The 16,069-nt window shown below is 35.4% G+C and overlaps 1 non-coding gene and 1 pseudogene across 1 annotated transcript; one reads left to right on the top strand and one right to left on the bottom strand.

Annotated features, from left to right (window-relative positions):
* Nucleotides 1–15,662, bottom strand: part of LOC131813585 (heme-binding protein 1-like) — an 86,683-nt pseudogene extending 71,021 nt beyond the window's left edge.
* LOC131814178 (U6 spliceosomal RNA) lies at nt 194–297 on the top strand. Its single transcript, XR_009347179.1, has one exon. It is a non-coding gene; the product is annotated as a U6 spliceosomal RNA (small nuclear RNA).
* Nucleotides 15,663–16,069: the final 407 nt, after the last annotated feature.

Below are 16,069 nucleotides of genomic sequence, written 5' to 3'. Positions count from 1 at the left end.
CAAGAGTCTCTGAAAGATTATCTTATATGCAAATTATGAATTTGTATCCATTCCTGGATATTTCAGTAGGACTAAAAACAAGTAGTGTATTGTCATGAAGAATCCCTTATGTGTGAGTTGCTGGTTTACTCATTAACTATCCTTGGCATTTGGGATCCCTGCTCCTATTGCTGCTGATTAAGAAATCCATTTCATGCTTGCTTCAAAAGCACATATACTAAAATTGAAATGATACAGAGATTAGCATGGCCTCTGCACAAGGATGACATGCAAATTGATAAAATGCTCCATATTTTTAAAACCACTCATTTCACCACCATTGTTATTGAGAGTGTGCTCTTGTAACTGGAATTTCACCTCTTATTTTATCTTTAAGCAGAGGAAATAATTGAGAGATTGATGGGCTTTAAAAGAACAGGTATGTGAAAATATTCTTAACTTTAACCCATGGACATTTTTCTTACCCAAAACAGCCGAGTTAACAACCGACAATAACCAAAATGGAAGAGGACTTTAATTTCACTGGAACTTAATGACAACTACTAACATATAGGAATGGATATGAGAAATTTTTGGATAGTATAACATTAATTCTAGGTTTTCTATTTTTTTTTTAATTTTATGTTTTGTTTTTATTTCAATCTTTGCTACCAAGGACTCCATGAAATTGTGCCATTCTGGCCCATCTAAGCCACTAGTAGATCCAAGAGACATGACAACAGTTATCTCAACTTGAAAGTCATCTTTTCTCTAAAATGGCTCAAGCAGAGCTCTTGCTTTTCGGCTTTAGCAAGTCAGGAATGGTACCAGGAGGGACATGGAATGATCTCAGCAAACAGAGGAAAGCAGTGGTTTAAGTAGCACTTTAAGTAGTAGAATAGCTCAGCTGGTCCTCTCCCTCATTCCTAGGTAAAAAACAAAAGTTTTTGAGACCCCAGACTCTTAATTCTGTCTTGAAGGACCCCACCCTCCTGACCTCATCAAAACCCAGTTACCTTCCAAAGGACTCATCTCCAAATATCATCACATTGGGGGGTTAGAGCTTCAACATGAATTTCACGGGACACATTCAGTCATGGCAGGATTGTTGTCCCTGATATGGATGACCACAGGTCTAGGTAAATATAATTTAATAGAGAATGAAATATTGAGGGACATCCTATAGTGTAAGGAGCTGAAAAGTGAGCTATACTAAGTCTGGAAGAATTACCTTCCAAATATCAGATAGTTGAAGTCCTAACTGTTACAACTCTGTCATATTCTAAGAATCGTTTGTTCCCCTAGTGCCAGTGGTTCCCCAACACAGGGGTTAGTAAATTATGACCTGTGTCCAAATATGACATACTGCCTACCTTTCTAAATATAGTTTTATTGAAACAGAGTCACGCTCATGTGTTTGCTTATTGCCTATGGCTGCCTTTGTGCTATAGCAGCAGAGTTGAGTAGAGCAGCTAATACCATGTGGCCCACAAAGCCAAGAATATTATCCAGCCTTTTACAGGAAGATTTGCCCACTACATCTTTAAAGCATCCATAAACTTGATTTACGGACTGTGATCACTGAAATGACAAACAGAATGATGTACCTGTGAGTGATTATTGAAAGGTGGGGCTGAAACGTTTACCAACTCTTCAACATATATGTAATCTGATAATAATACATACACTTTCTGTAAACCTTGAGGGGGAACCCTTAGTAAAGGATTCACTTACTTGAAGGAACAGACTGATGTGTCCATAAAATGACAACTAGGGTGCAAATTGACCCAGGGTTCAGAGTTCTTTAGATTAGTGCCATAAAAGTAACTGTTACAAAATCATCTAGTTAGAATGCCATTTGAAACACCAATAGAATTTGGACTTCATAAAGATATTTTACACTTTTGTAAAATTTTGTAAATATTGACATTTTGGGATTATTAACTAAAGCTGCAAGAAAACTCATTAGCAACCTGAATTCTGTGAGCATATTCAATTGCTTTTGGAGCACTTCACCAGTATTTGAGTATTTACTGAAAAAGAAATTATGATGCCATAAAAATACTACTTTTCTCTATAGCTACAATTATTTTAAATAATTCTTAACAAAGACTGTTGTCAATCCTCATTCTTTTTCTTTTGTTTTTTTTAATAAGATAAAGCTTTATTCACTAGACTTTCTGCTTGAATTTAGATGGCTTCCTTTCCTATTAGCCCAAGATTCATAAGGCTATTTTCTTCTTTAACAAGTAGATTAAACTATTGAAATGAGAGCTGTCAATACTTCCACTTCTTAGAAAACGTGTCTGATAGCCTGGTTATTCCAAAATAACATCAGTTGGCTCTATCCTATAAAGACATGCCGCATGATAACCTTAAAGAAAGGTAACACAAGGTCAAGGTTACATTTTTTAATTATATAAGCCTTATTAAATTTATTTTAGGCTGGCATGAAGAAAGGCATTAATGGGTCAGAAAGATTATACCTCTGCCTGCTAAGCATCTAAAGATCATTTACATAAAACTCACATTAAAATTTATCATTTCTGTGGATTGTAGGCCAATTTTTCATTTTTATACAACAATCTCTTAACACCTTGGATTTGCATATCTTACAAAAATGTTTTTAAAAGTGGTTTCACATCTATTAATTCACAGCCACCCTGTGAGTATGGCAATTATGCTCTCTTTTTACAGATTAAAAATCTGAGGTTGAGAAAAGTTAGGTTTGTGATAGAGAAACCTGACTTGATTGAATCAAAATCTCCAGTTTCATGCTCTGTTTCTAAACTATACTCTTACAAAAATGACTCTGTTTTTATACACAAAAGAACAAAACAAGGATTACATATTGAATAAATATATGCAGTTATCATCATTAGGAAACAGAAAATATACTTATGGATCACTAGTTCAACCTACACACACAGAAAAAGCCTTACTGAATGAGAAGACCTCCAATTTCAAGTTTCTTAGCTAACATTAAATTGCTGCAGTTTTAAAACTAACACAACTGATATATGATATTCTGGTCATTATTCTTGAATGTATATTTTGACATGAGGACATTTGAAGTCCTATACTTCTCCTTTAGCTTTAGGGAGCAACTCACTCCACTCTTCTCACTCCCTTTGTCCAAGTATTACTAGTAATGGAGAAAGGAAGGTCAAGGTTGCCAGAAAATGGTATTGCGCCGGAATCACAGGGATGAACATTTTAGATTAGACCAAGGCAAACAGAGGTTTTCTTTTGAATAGCTAAGTTACAATGACTCTGTTTTTCTTTGGTCACATTCTGCTTTCCATTTAAAATTAATAGGTATATGTGGGAACTAGCACCTCTGTATATTAAGGGAAAAGGTCAATTATGTAATTAAAAACCTCTGAGTATTATAGAACCTTGATACTCTTTTTTAGTAACGCTAACAGTTCTGGCTCAGTCCGAATATAAACCAGCTATTGTAACTCAGCTCTGTTCCATTCTCTCTTAGCATTTTAGTCTTTACAATCACTATTTGTTCCTACTAAGCCAAAAACCAAAAATAATTCAGCTATTTGGTTTTCTGAGTAATTCAAAGATGTGTCAACTCATTAGGCTATTTGTAAATACAATTGCAATTAAAACAGTGTGTATTGAGGGGGTAATGTCATTAGTGTATATTTTTTAGGACACCTGTAAGGTTGTAAATCTGTAGCACAATAAGACTCAGCATAATAAAAATGTTAGAATTTACAAAATGTCATCAAATGCTTGTGGCCCACTTCTTTGAAAAACATGAATAATTCACAATACTATATATGGAATTAGATTTTGCTGCCCTGATTCCATTTAAATAAATGTGTTTATAAGTCACCAATTTCATTTTCCTCTACTTATACATGGTGACCTTTCACTTATAAGCTGAAAAGCAATCAACTCTGGGTACAGCATGAGATAAAGGGAAATAAGTTTAAATATAGTAAACATTTACATTGGCATGTGCATTAATGATTCCAAGCACATTGTTGTTTAGAGAAAAAATATGGACCAAATCCATTCACGCCACAGATATTTTTTGAGAAGTTACCATGTGCTTATTATGTATGTTACATGGTTCCAATGAAAATTAGACAGTTAAATATGCAGACACGTGGACAAGACAATAACATTCAATGCACGTTATTTTAATTTCACTTTTTAAATTCAGAATGATAATTGGTAATATGCATGATTCTTCCAAATTTCTACCTATTCTTTACATACTCCACATAGTTGTCAGCAGGTAATTTGTTGGGATGATTGGATGGGACATATTCTTAAATGTGGAGCTAATCATGAAAACAATGTTAGGGCGCCTGGGTGGCTCAGTGGGTTAGGCCTCTGCCTTCGGCTCAGGTCATGATCCCAAGGTCCTGGGATCGAGCCCCTCGTTGGGCTCTATGCTAGGCGGGGAGCCTTCTTCCCCTCCACTCCGCCTGCCTCTCTGCCTACTTGTTATCTCTGTCTGTCAAATAAATAAATGAAATCTTTAAAAAAAGGAAAAGAAAGAAAGAAAGAAAACAATGTTAAAAAAAAAAAAAGCTAAAAGGAGAAAGCTTATAGCTGATTGTATCTAAAGTGTTTCTGCCCTCATACTTTTTTACTTTCGTTAAAGTCCATCTCAAGCCTCCCTGCCCAGTTACATTGCTATGTAGATGTATGTAGGGCTATCAAGCGCACTCTGCATAGTGCTTTGCACCTTTGCCTGAACATCTGTAAAGGTCCCATTTCACCACGTCTTGTGTGTTTGCATGACTATTGTCTACCCTTGTGACAGAATTGGGCTACACCTTTATTCCACTGATTCTTATAGTGCTTCCATAAATAGTTGGAAAATGAACCAATCACACCACTCCTTTTTACAAAAGCCTATGGTAACTCTCCACTGCCCACTGCATTTGATTTATCTAAGCCAACAGCGCCTAAAAGCCTGGCCCCAGACAAGTTTTCAAGTGTCTTCACAGTCCCTCAGTCCACAACGAATAACTCGTTTTTTGCTCTTTTCTGCTCTGCCTTGCTCAAGAGATTCTAATTTGCCTTAAACATCTGCTTTCTTATTCTTTTACCCACATTCATTGCCCTCTCTTTTCTATAACCTGTCCCAAACATTTCTTCCTCTACTTATTTGCCTAGCACCTTACACTTATTTCTACCTTGTAACATCAAATGGAATTTAGAGTTACATCTGATCGGTTATAAGTGCCATTCTATAGAAAGAGTTTACTTTTCTCTCTGAAAGTGGGTTATGTACTGAAAAAGACCCCTGACCTAAAGTAAGTCTCAGGTCCTAACATTTACATGTTTCTGTTCAGTCAAGCAAAGCAAAGAACACAACTCTCAGATTCAGGTGGCTATTTATTTACTTATTTATTTTAAAGATTTTATGTATTTATTTGACAGAGAGAGATCACAAGTAGGCAGAGAAGCAGAGAGAGTGGGGGGGGGGGGGAAGCAGGCTCCCTGCTGAGCAAATAGCCCAATGTGGGGCTTCGTCCCAGGACCCTGAGATCATGACCTGAATGGAAGGCAGAGGCTTTTACCCACTGAGCCACCCAGGTGCCCCTCAGGTGGTTATTTAGATCCCATTCCCTTTTCTCACTAGTTGTGAATTGAGTAAGTTACATAATATTCAAGAGTTAGTTCCCTCATTTTGCTAATCATCTCTACACCACAGGGTGATGGTGAAACTTGCATGCCTTAAATATATAAAATTTTTGTCATTTTTTTGATAATGCCAGTAAAGTACTGAAATCCTGACTTGTCAGCCAAGTACACAACAACTTGTAGGTCTTACAACACCAAAGCTGATACCTTTGGAGTTGCTATGGATCTTATCTCTCCTTTTCAGTATATAAACATGTCTAAAGTCAGTTTCTGAGTCAAATCTCTTGGAAATAGATGGCGACTTTGGCCTCAAAGCCTCAGGCAATTTATTCAACTTCTCTGTGCCTTAAATATTTTGTGGAGTTGTTGAGAGGGTAAAAGCTGCTAATATGTATAAAACATTTGGAAGAGTCTCAGATATACAAAAAACTTGGAATATGCATTAGCTATTATAATTGTTATTATGTACCTTAAAATAGGATCACCTTACTTACTGTATTAATAATTTCTATATGCAATTTTATAGACCAGTAACTCAAAATAACTTAGTGAAAAATTTAAAAGGGTGATATTCCTGAAAGTGGGAAAGATAGTAGGGAGATCACAGATCCAAGAACCATGACCTTACACTGAGTTCAGTGCCACTGAAATACATACAGTATGCATAATCTCTCATATGCTTGTTTTTCACAAAGCCAGTTTTATATATTGCCTTTGTTTTTACCTATTGTGGTTAAATCTTTAAGTGTCAGGGAATATATTTTAGGCCACACACTTTCTTGTGACCAAAGATGGAAAATTTGGATTTTTCCTCTCAGTTTCCATATGTCAATACCAGAGAAGAATTCACATGCACACTGCTTGGATTTATCACTCTTTGTTGGAAAATGGGATAATCTGATTGTCCAGATCTGACCATGGTGCTGAATTCTCTTATTTGCAATTCTTCCAGAACCATGAAATACCCAGGATGGGTAAATTTTTTTTTTTTCCTAAATAGAATTCCTTTTTACTTTTGTGAAAAGTGCCCATCTTGAGTGAGCCAGGATGGGTACTTTTCACAAAAGAAAAAAGGGATTCTATTTAGGGGGAAAAAATGCCTATTACATGTACTTTCTAGAACAGAGAACTACTAATGAATAATGCCAACTTCAAGACGAAGATAGGAAGAACCTGTTTGTTCCCACCACTTTTCATATAATGCACATAATTTCTTTAAGCTGAGCCAAAATGGTTATTGCTCAAGAGATAAATAGGATTAAAGTACAGCAATTTCTGAGACCATACCGTGATGGAGGTTACACCAAGGAAAAAGCAGTGAGCAACTGAAGTGTTCATGGTATTAGGGCAAGGCAACGATATACTTAAGAAAACTCATGAAGACTTCAGAATTTGATCACTTGCCATCATGTACACTTCATTCTGGTGAATTGTAGTGTAAATATGATGTTTCATGGGGATGCCTGGGTAGATCAGTAAGTTAAGCATCCGACTCTTAATTTCGGCTCACATCATGATCTCAGGGCCAGGAGATATGAGCCCCGCCAGAGGTTCCTTGCTGGGCATGGAGCCTACTTAAGATTCTTTCCCTCCTTCTCCCTTCTGCCTCACCTGCCCCCATTTATGTGCTCTCTTTGTCTCAAAAAAAAAAAAAAAAAAAAAAGTGCAGCTCCACATTGTTTGAATGTATCTGATAAATTTTCTCAAAATCACATTTTCACTCTAGAAGAAAATCCACAACACGGATATATGTCCCAAACTGAAGAACATTGAGTCTAAAGAATATCCTAGCTAGGGTTTAAATATGCCACATGAAGAAGGATGCAAGATAACAGATCTTGCATCAATATAAAGGAACTAATCCTCAAAAAAATGTTTTAGCAGAACAGTGGACATTTTTATTTATTTTTTAATGATAGTAGATAATGTGCCATTACATTTCTTAAGACAGGCACTCAATAAATGTTTGTTGATAAGGGGAATTTATTTCATTTGGCTCTCAATGTAAGCAGAGCAATTGAAAAAGAGAATCTGATAACAATAATAGAAAGGGGGTACATCTGTAGAGATTTTGCTACATCACAACTGCTGTAGAAAGTAATTTATTTTGCTGAAAGCATATCACAGAAAACCAAAGGACTATGATGTAACCTAGGTTGCAATTCCTTGTGAACGTTTATTTGGTACAGTAATTATCTATGATTAGGAAAATAATGGTAAAAATCTCCATGTTCTTATCAAAGATTCATGTTGACAGCTCTCGCAGTGGAAATGGTCATAATGACGTTAAAACTGTAACCGTTACTATGGACATTGTGGCTGTGTTTTATTTTAGAAAACATAGTCAGGGCTATAAGAGGAATTATCCTAACTCTATCAACCTGTTCCCAGGGATCTAATAACAAGAAATTAGTGTAGGAGCCAAAGATTGTTGGTAGTTGACTAGTGGTTTTGGCTGTGGATTCTGGGCAGATTCTGGGCAGTTGTAGCCATCTGTTCTCCAAAATTGTTTTTTAGAAAGATATATAAAACAATTAGCAAGTTGGAATTCTATAGACTAAGCCAAGAAAATGCAATTCAGTTGAATCTGGTGCAAAATAAGGTTTATTTTAGATAAGAGAGGGGATAGAATGGCATTTGTTAGAAGCTGTTGGAGGTCAAAACAAACAACAATGGTTCAGGGGTAGAAAAATGTGACCGAGAGAGGTGGTCTTTGACATGAAAAACCATGTAGGTGGTGAAAGGTTTTGATACAAAATAGAACCAGGAAGGAAGGGCAGTAAAAAGGACAAGGTTAAAGATAGAAACAGGGCAGTTTGTGCAGAACGCATAGTGTGTGCCTCAGAACACCTTGCAATAAAGTCTTTATAAGCAGGTTCAGTAATGTCACTCATGAGTCATACTTAATGCTAAATAGGGAGACAGAACCATAGAAAACAAGCTACTAAAATCTGCCAATTTGCAAGCAAAATATGATGATTAATCCAATGTAGTCTGTGGGACAAAGCTTACATGGAGGCTAATAGTAATTGTATGTCATACACAACGTTGAATAATGCTCTGCAAGGTGAATGCTAAAAAAAAAACAAACAAAAAACCTTGAGGATATAACAAACACCTTAAAACAATGTAAAAGAGAAAAAAGGCTTGAGAGGGAGAATAGCTACCCAATAAATGTACAGATGATATATATATACAAGGTACTGTTAAGCAAGAGCCAGTTAGACACAGAACCGAATGGAGAGTAAACCCCTTGCTTCAAGAATAAAAGAATTGCACCCATATACAGTGTGGCGTGGACAGTGGCTTATCAGGTTTCTCAGCCACTTTAACACATGTAAAGATGGCACCACTGTAACTCTTTTTGCAATCAATTAGTAAATTCGATTGAGAAGTTCTTACCATGAAAGATTTACTTCCTTAAAAGCAAAGCAAATGAAAATGTACGTACATAACGTTTTTTCTCTAATGCTTAAAGAGTACACGATCTGGTTTAACCTGTCAATATCAATAAAGTGTGATGTATGGAAATAGATTTTATGTGTTTATATGGATAATAATATTAGACACAACTGAAATACTTCTTGATAAACTATACCACCATTTTCTTCCCTGTTCTGCTCAGGAAAGTCTCAAGCTACTGGTGAGAAGTTCTCTTCTTTTTTAAAATATTAACAGTATGCTTTTCGTTGACAGTAGCTAGTGGTCTCAACTGACTGAATCACCTCTTGCCTTTTTAAGTATCTGTGTTAAATAACTGAAAGCTTTTCAAAATCAGCCTTTATAAGTATCTGCTTATCTAGACCCATATACCACATATTAGAATATGCTAAATTTAAAAAAATTGGAAAGTATAAGTCTAAATTATGATTACATTTTTTAAAATTATAATTAAATCTTAACTTATAAGTGTGTCAAGATAAAATCTGTTGGATGGCATATCAAGTGATGACTTCAAAACCTTTCTCATGCATAGTTTGGCCACCTACGTCCATATTGATTCATTAGAATGATTAATCCTTAAAGTTCCTGCAATCACCTTTCTTCTGGTAAAAGTCACACTTTTTGAGATTGAACCAAATTATATAATGATACAAATTGTTTTCAGTTCAAGTTATTTAGCTTTCTTTTTCTCTGAACATATGTCTGTGTTTTTAATTCAAGATGAGAGAAAATATAGCAAATTGTTTCAGAATAAATTAAAGAGTTTAAGATCATATTTAATAAGAACCCAAGGTTTCCTCATCAATTCCATGTTTGGGATGAATATGTATTTACATGGTTTCTCTGTTTCCTCATTTGTTAATCTTTTCTTGCATTTTAGCCTGAGAGTATCACAGCAATATTACAAAACAAAATTTGTTTCCTTGGTTAAGAGACTGACTGTCCAAAAAGATTTAAGAAATATTCAAAATTTAATGGCTTTGGTGTCCTAAATAAGACTTTTGGCTCTGTTTTAAATGTTTATAGTAGTCATTTTGTTGCAAAACCAAAAAAAAAATGCTACTAAGAAGAAATGATAAGTTGTGTTCAATCCTATTCCTAATGTCAGACTGTTAATTATTATATCATTTATAATTATATTATTCTGTCAAACAATATTCTTTTCCTAGCAAGACCCTTCCAATACCCCTGATTTATTTTCTGATGTGTTTGAGACACTATAACCAATTGCACTGCATAAAATAACCAAAAATCTTATTTATGTTTGTAGAGATTTGGGTATTAACAGGCATCAGAGTTAAAATTGGATATAAAATAAGCTTGAATATAAAATTAAACCTGAACATATAAACCAGCAGACACATGACATCATTTCATTGATTCTAATTTTGAAACTTCCAAGGTAACCTACTTTTCTTCATTTTCACAGCTACCACCCTAGACCAAACCAGTCCACCTTGACACCATTAGATTTTACTTAGACAAATGGTACCCGTGACATTCAGAATAAAAACTAAATATTCACTATGACTTACCAGGAAATCCTACATGTATGGGGCTCTGTCTCTTCTGATCTCATTTCTTATGACTTTTGCCATCCCTCCAATATTTACACAAATGGCTTCTTTCTACTGACCAAGTGGGCCACCTCTTCCATTCCAAGTTCTTTGTACTGGCTCTTCTCTCTTGGAATGTTCTTTGTCTCTAATCCCTGTCAGCCTCTTTTTATCTGTCATGTGTCTGCTTCCAGATCACCTCCTCAGAGGGCATTTTGGTAATGTCTCTCCTCTGATGCTACCAATTGCCAAATCATTAGCTATCGCATAGCTCTCTGTATTTCTTAGTAGTATTTAACAATCTCTATTTAATTACTTGAACTTTCAGGAGAGGAGGCATTTTGTCTGTCTTATCCTCTGTTGCATCTCTAATTGCTAGTACACTGCCTGGCTCAGTAAATATTTGTTAAATGAATCCTTTAGCATAGCCAATCAAACTGGAATTCACAGTGAGTTTGGGGAGGAACTGTACAAATAATATGATTTTTAAAAAAGCACAGAGAACCTTTTTTAAAAAGGAGGATGAGGATTCCAGGTGCAAGAGAGCAGCCTTTCAGTGCCTCGTAAATGTATAAAGAGAATAATGTAAAACGTCAAGAAGTTGGGAGACAATGCTTCAAGGGTTGTGTATATTTCTGCACTTCTCATGGCAGTTTCTCTTTCTGGACTATCTTTTCAAGTATATGTAGGAACAGCCTTGGAAGAGAGAGAAAATATCACCTTTTAGGGCGAAAGGCAGATTGTTTTGCTGTCCACGATAATAGAGATGTCTCCCTCCAAATCAAAAGCTGGACAGGTTTGCTAAAGTCTCCCTCTAGGAGACCAGGGATTGCTTAACCTCAGAACTCCTCAGGTGTGGCACAAACCCATGTGTGCAACATCTGCCCGGGCTCCTTCATTACCCCCATGGACTTGTAGGGGAAAGGGAACTGATGCCAACATAAAGTTCATGCTTCTTGCAAGACCATAATAAAGTTTAGACATAGGAGTCTCCTGTCTTCTGCCAACATATATAAAACGGTGCAGACTCATGTGTTAGCTTCTAAGCTGGGTAAATGTTCAGACCCTCCACAGTTTTTGACACAATGATACCATAAGCCGATGTGTTTAAAAAAATGACCAAACAAATTATAAATAAATACAAAATAAAAATAAAGTGACCGTATTGTTAAACCCAATGGAAATTACTATTAAAAATGCCACTGATGGGGGTGCCTGGGTGGCTCAGTTGATTAAGCGACATTGTGTGTTAACTATACTAAAAAAAAATGTCATTTGAATTAACATTGTGTTCTTAGGAATAGATAAAATTACAGAAGATGAGTGGACAGTGTGACAAATATTTAAGGAAGGTTATCAGTCTGTATTTCAGGGCATGGAAAAATAAGGACTTGGTTCTCCATTGTGTAGATTTTCCAAGGAAAGACCCAAACCTTTAGTCTGGGTTTTCTTCACTGATTAACTGCATGGCCAGGGACCTGATTTTGGTTTTATCTTGTTTATATAGCCTAGGTATCAAGATCCTATTTTTTCCCCTTTCTCAATAAAAATATTAATAAACTGTATGGTATTTTTAAAAAGTGGATTTAGCAAGACACACTTTAGTACAAACACATTTTACTATAAAACAAAGAAAAAAACTTGTTGTAGTGAATGTGAGTTTCATTCTAAATACTTGTATTTTTAATAAAAAATGAAACTATGTATAAAAGGTGATAAAGACAGTCACCCTCCCTCCTCAAAAAAAAAGATATCTCATTAAACATATTTTCCAGTTGCTGTTTTAAAATAGCATAGCGTATTCTGTTGTATATATCGTAGAATGCATCCTAAGGATTCATAAAAACACATAAGATGCCCATTTACCTCCATGCATAAATGTACTGAAAAAGCTCACTATAGCCATGGGAAGCAAAACAGGTCTTGAAACTTTTTAAATGTCTTTTGTTTGTTTGTTTTCTTAAGATTTTATGTATTTATTTAATGGAGAGATAGAAAGCACCAGTAGGCAGAGTGGCAGGCAGAGGGAGAGGGAAAAGCAGGTTCCCCGCTGAGTAGGGAGCCCCGTGCTGGTGCTTGATCCCAGGACCCTGGAATCACCACCTAAGCCGAAGGCAGCCACTTAACTGACTGAGCCACCCAGGTGCCCCAGTGTTTTAGAGAACATTCTGTAAAAGGAAATAAATACGAAAGCTGGTACCAGAGCTCATCCAAAACTCCCTCATTAGAATTAGCATTTGAAATCCAAATTCGGAGGGAAAAAAAATCAATGATGTACTTTCAAAGATGGAATCAATAGTTTTGTTTTTTTTTAAAAAAGAAGTTGTGCACATTGTTTTAGTACCGTTATAGAAACGGTGTCACTTTTATCTGACTCTGATCTTCAAAAGCCGGTGACCTTGTTTGGGTTTCAATAGAAAAATCTCTCATGAATTTACATGGCCCTGTTAGCTATATGATGTTGATTGCAAAGATATAAAACCAAATAATGCCATAAAACAGCCCTTCAGGCACACTGCCTTTTAAGCTATTTGCATAAAGATGGACTGCATGTTGTTATGTGCACGTAGTAAACTCCCAGATCCAAAGGAAAGAATAAACTACTCCTTGGATTTCCGAACACTCAAAAAGTATAACCAATACAATAATCTCACAAAGCAACCTGAAGAGAAGCAAAAAGAAAGCATATTGAACTGGGGGCATTAGCATTTAGTTTCTTGTATATTGCATGCAATCTTGAAACAAATGCTTATCACCTAAACATCCTTTTTAAAAATGTGGAAATAAACATTATTGGCAGACTGGGTTTGGTAAGAGAAGAATAAGTAGAAGAAATGTAATTTTTTTAACCAACCCTTCAAGTAGGTAATGAAAATAATGAAGTTAGGCAATAAAATAATAAAGTATAAAATACTTATTCGTTAGTCTCTTAGGAAAAGAAAAATATTCTCATTGGTGTTTCTTTGAGATTTCTTCTGATATTTTAAATGTCTTTTTTTTGTATGCGTGCCATGTAAGTTCATATAATTTATACTTCTGTGAAAGATTTGTTTTAAATATGAATCACTGCTGAGTTAGTATTTTACTTATATTTATGCAATTAGAATTAAATGTGTGATTCTAGTCAAAAATTTTGGATGGCTGAAATATAGCTGTTTCTAGAAAGTTAACATACATTTCACCACTGGTATCACAAAGCCATAACCGGGCAAATAATTCTGATTTTCTGTTTTTCCAAAATGTTTTGAAATAAGGGCTGTTTTACTTTGTACTCTTGGAGAGTATAGTAGATTGATTTTTCTTTGATTCTGTATCAACTGTAAAGAAAAAATATAAGAGATGAGCCTCTTTTAACTTGTATGATCAAGGACTGTTAATTTGTTTCTCAGGGTTGAATGAATCTTATTTTTAAATAAGGGATTTGATCAAACAATATTTGATATTCAATGACACTGGAAGTTCTTAAGAAGTGTCCTGAAGATGGATCACCCTGAAGACAAGGAAAAGCTGAGTTGGTGGCACTTCACGCTCCCCACCCACTTGACCCAAAGTGGTTATACTTGTTTCTGTAAAACATGCTTTATAATTAGAGGATGTTATCCAATCATAAAAATGTCTATTACCAATTTTCTCCATAGCTCCTAAAATATCTTCACCTGTAATAATATATAAATGATGATTTGCAAGTGTAAAAAGCTAATATATGCAGCACTTTCTAAACCCAAAGAATTCTTCCAAGGGGTGTAAAGTTAATTCATTCAGAGTTTAAAGAAACCTTTTCAAAAATTCATATATTAATATATCTCCAGATAATATGTCTGAAACCTTTACTATTCATTCATATTCTTATACAAAGATAATACAACTCTGTTAGAAAACTGAGACCCTCCAAAAAATTAACAAGCTCATACTGTTAGTTTATTAGTACTCCTATTTAAATTAAAAAACAGCATCTGCCTTTGGCTCAGGTCATTATCTCGGAGTTCTGGGATCAAGCCCCACATCTGGTTCCCTGTTCCGTGGGGAGTCTGTTCCTCTCTCTCCCTCACCCCCACCTACCCTCTCTCTCTCTCTCTCTCTCTCAAATAAATAAAATCTTTAAAAAAATAAAAAATAGAACATTTTCAGCTTTCAAACTGACAACTATCAAAATCTGATAGAGCTCCATCCCAAAGAAAGGTGATAAAAAGAAGATTTTCTCATTTCTGAGGAAAGTAGAAGGTGGTAAGCTTCTGGAAAGCAATTTGTCCGTAAGCATCAATAGTTTTAAAAATGTTGTATATTGTAAAACTTCCAGGAATTTCTCCAAAGGAGACAATCATATTTAAAACTATTTAAGTATGTGGTTGTTTATTATAGTATTAAATGTAATTCCAAAGTAAGTTGAAAAAAATTCTTAATAGTGCAAATTTAAAATAAAATATGGAATGTTCCTTTTATGAAATATTATAAAAATTATGTTTACTTCTACATTTTTAGTTTTTGTAGAACAAATTGTCGCCTCAAAAATGAAAAGACATCTCGATATAATAAGATCTCAACTGCCTATAAGTGTATATTTATACACCCTTATATTTGGACCCCCCAAAAGTGAATTCAAATGTTCTATAATAACCAACTGTTAGATGAGGACCCCCTGTAGATTGATTAAATTTGGATTAACTCCTAATGTCACATCATATACAAGTCTAGATTATCTCCTCCACACAGCTTTTGGAATTTTTCAAATTCTATACAGTTTCTTCTCTACTTGTTTTTCCATGGATTCCTGCTCCAGATTTGCTGACGTAATGTCTCCTATAGTAAGCTAAAGACCAACTCTTTCCTATCCCTCTCCCCACAAAAAAATGACTTGCTTAAAACATTCTGTAAGAATAAATTTTACTAAGACTTTGAAAGAAGTGAGGGTGGCATCATCCCATACTAGGCAAGAATTTTTTTCCCCTTCCACCTCCTAATTACTCCCTCCAGCCAAACCTTCTTTCTGGAAGAACCCGCGAAGTCTGCCACTTCCTCATCTGTGTCGATTCTGTTGGCTTGAGACTCTGAGGGTTTCCACATGACTGGATGTGAGTTTAAAAAGATTATTTTTTTTTAAAGATTTTATTTATTTATTTGACAGAGAGAGATGATAAGCAGGCAGAGAGGCAGGCAGAGAGAGAGGAGGAAGCAGGTTCCCTGCCGAGCAGAGAGCCTGACGTGGGGCTCGATCCCAGGACCCTGAGATCATGACCTGAGCCGAAGGCAGTGGCTTAACCCACTGAGCCACCCAGGCGCCCTAAAAAGATTATTTTTTAAAGAAAATATAATCATGACTTTGACAGGATTCCTGAGGAACACATATTTTTGTTATTATAAATAATAAAGATTTTTAATGGCAACTAAGCCTATAAAATTAGAAAAAATAAGATCGTTTTGGCCTGTTGAAAACTCTTTGTGATTCAGATAATACAAGTCATCTCCCCCAT

This window comes from Mustela lutreola, chromosome 13 (genome assembly GCF_030435805.1).
Source record: "Mustela lutreola isolate mMusLut2 chromosome 13, mMusLut2.pri, whole genome shotgun sequence".
NCBI lineage: Eukaryota > Metazoa > Chordata > Mammalia > Carnivora > Mustelidae > Mustela > Mustela lutreola.
Note: the sequence above shows the minus strand (reverse complement) of the source record. Positions and strands in the feature narration are given on the sequence as shown.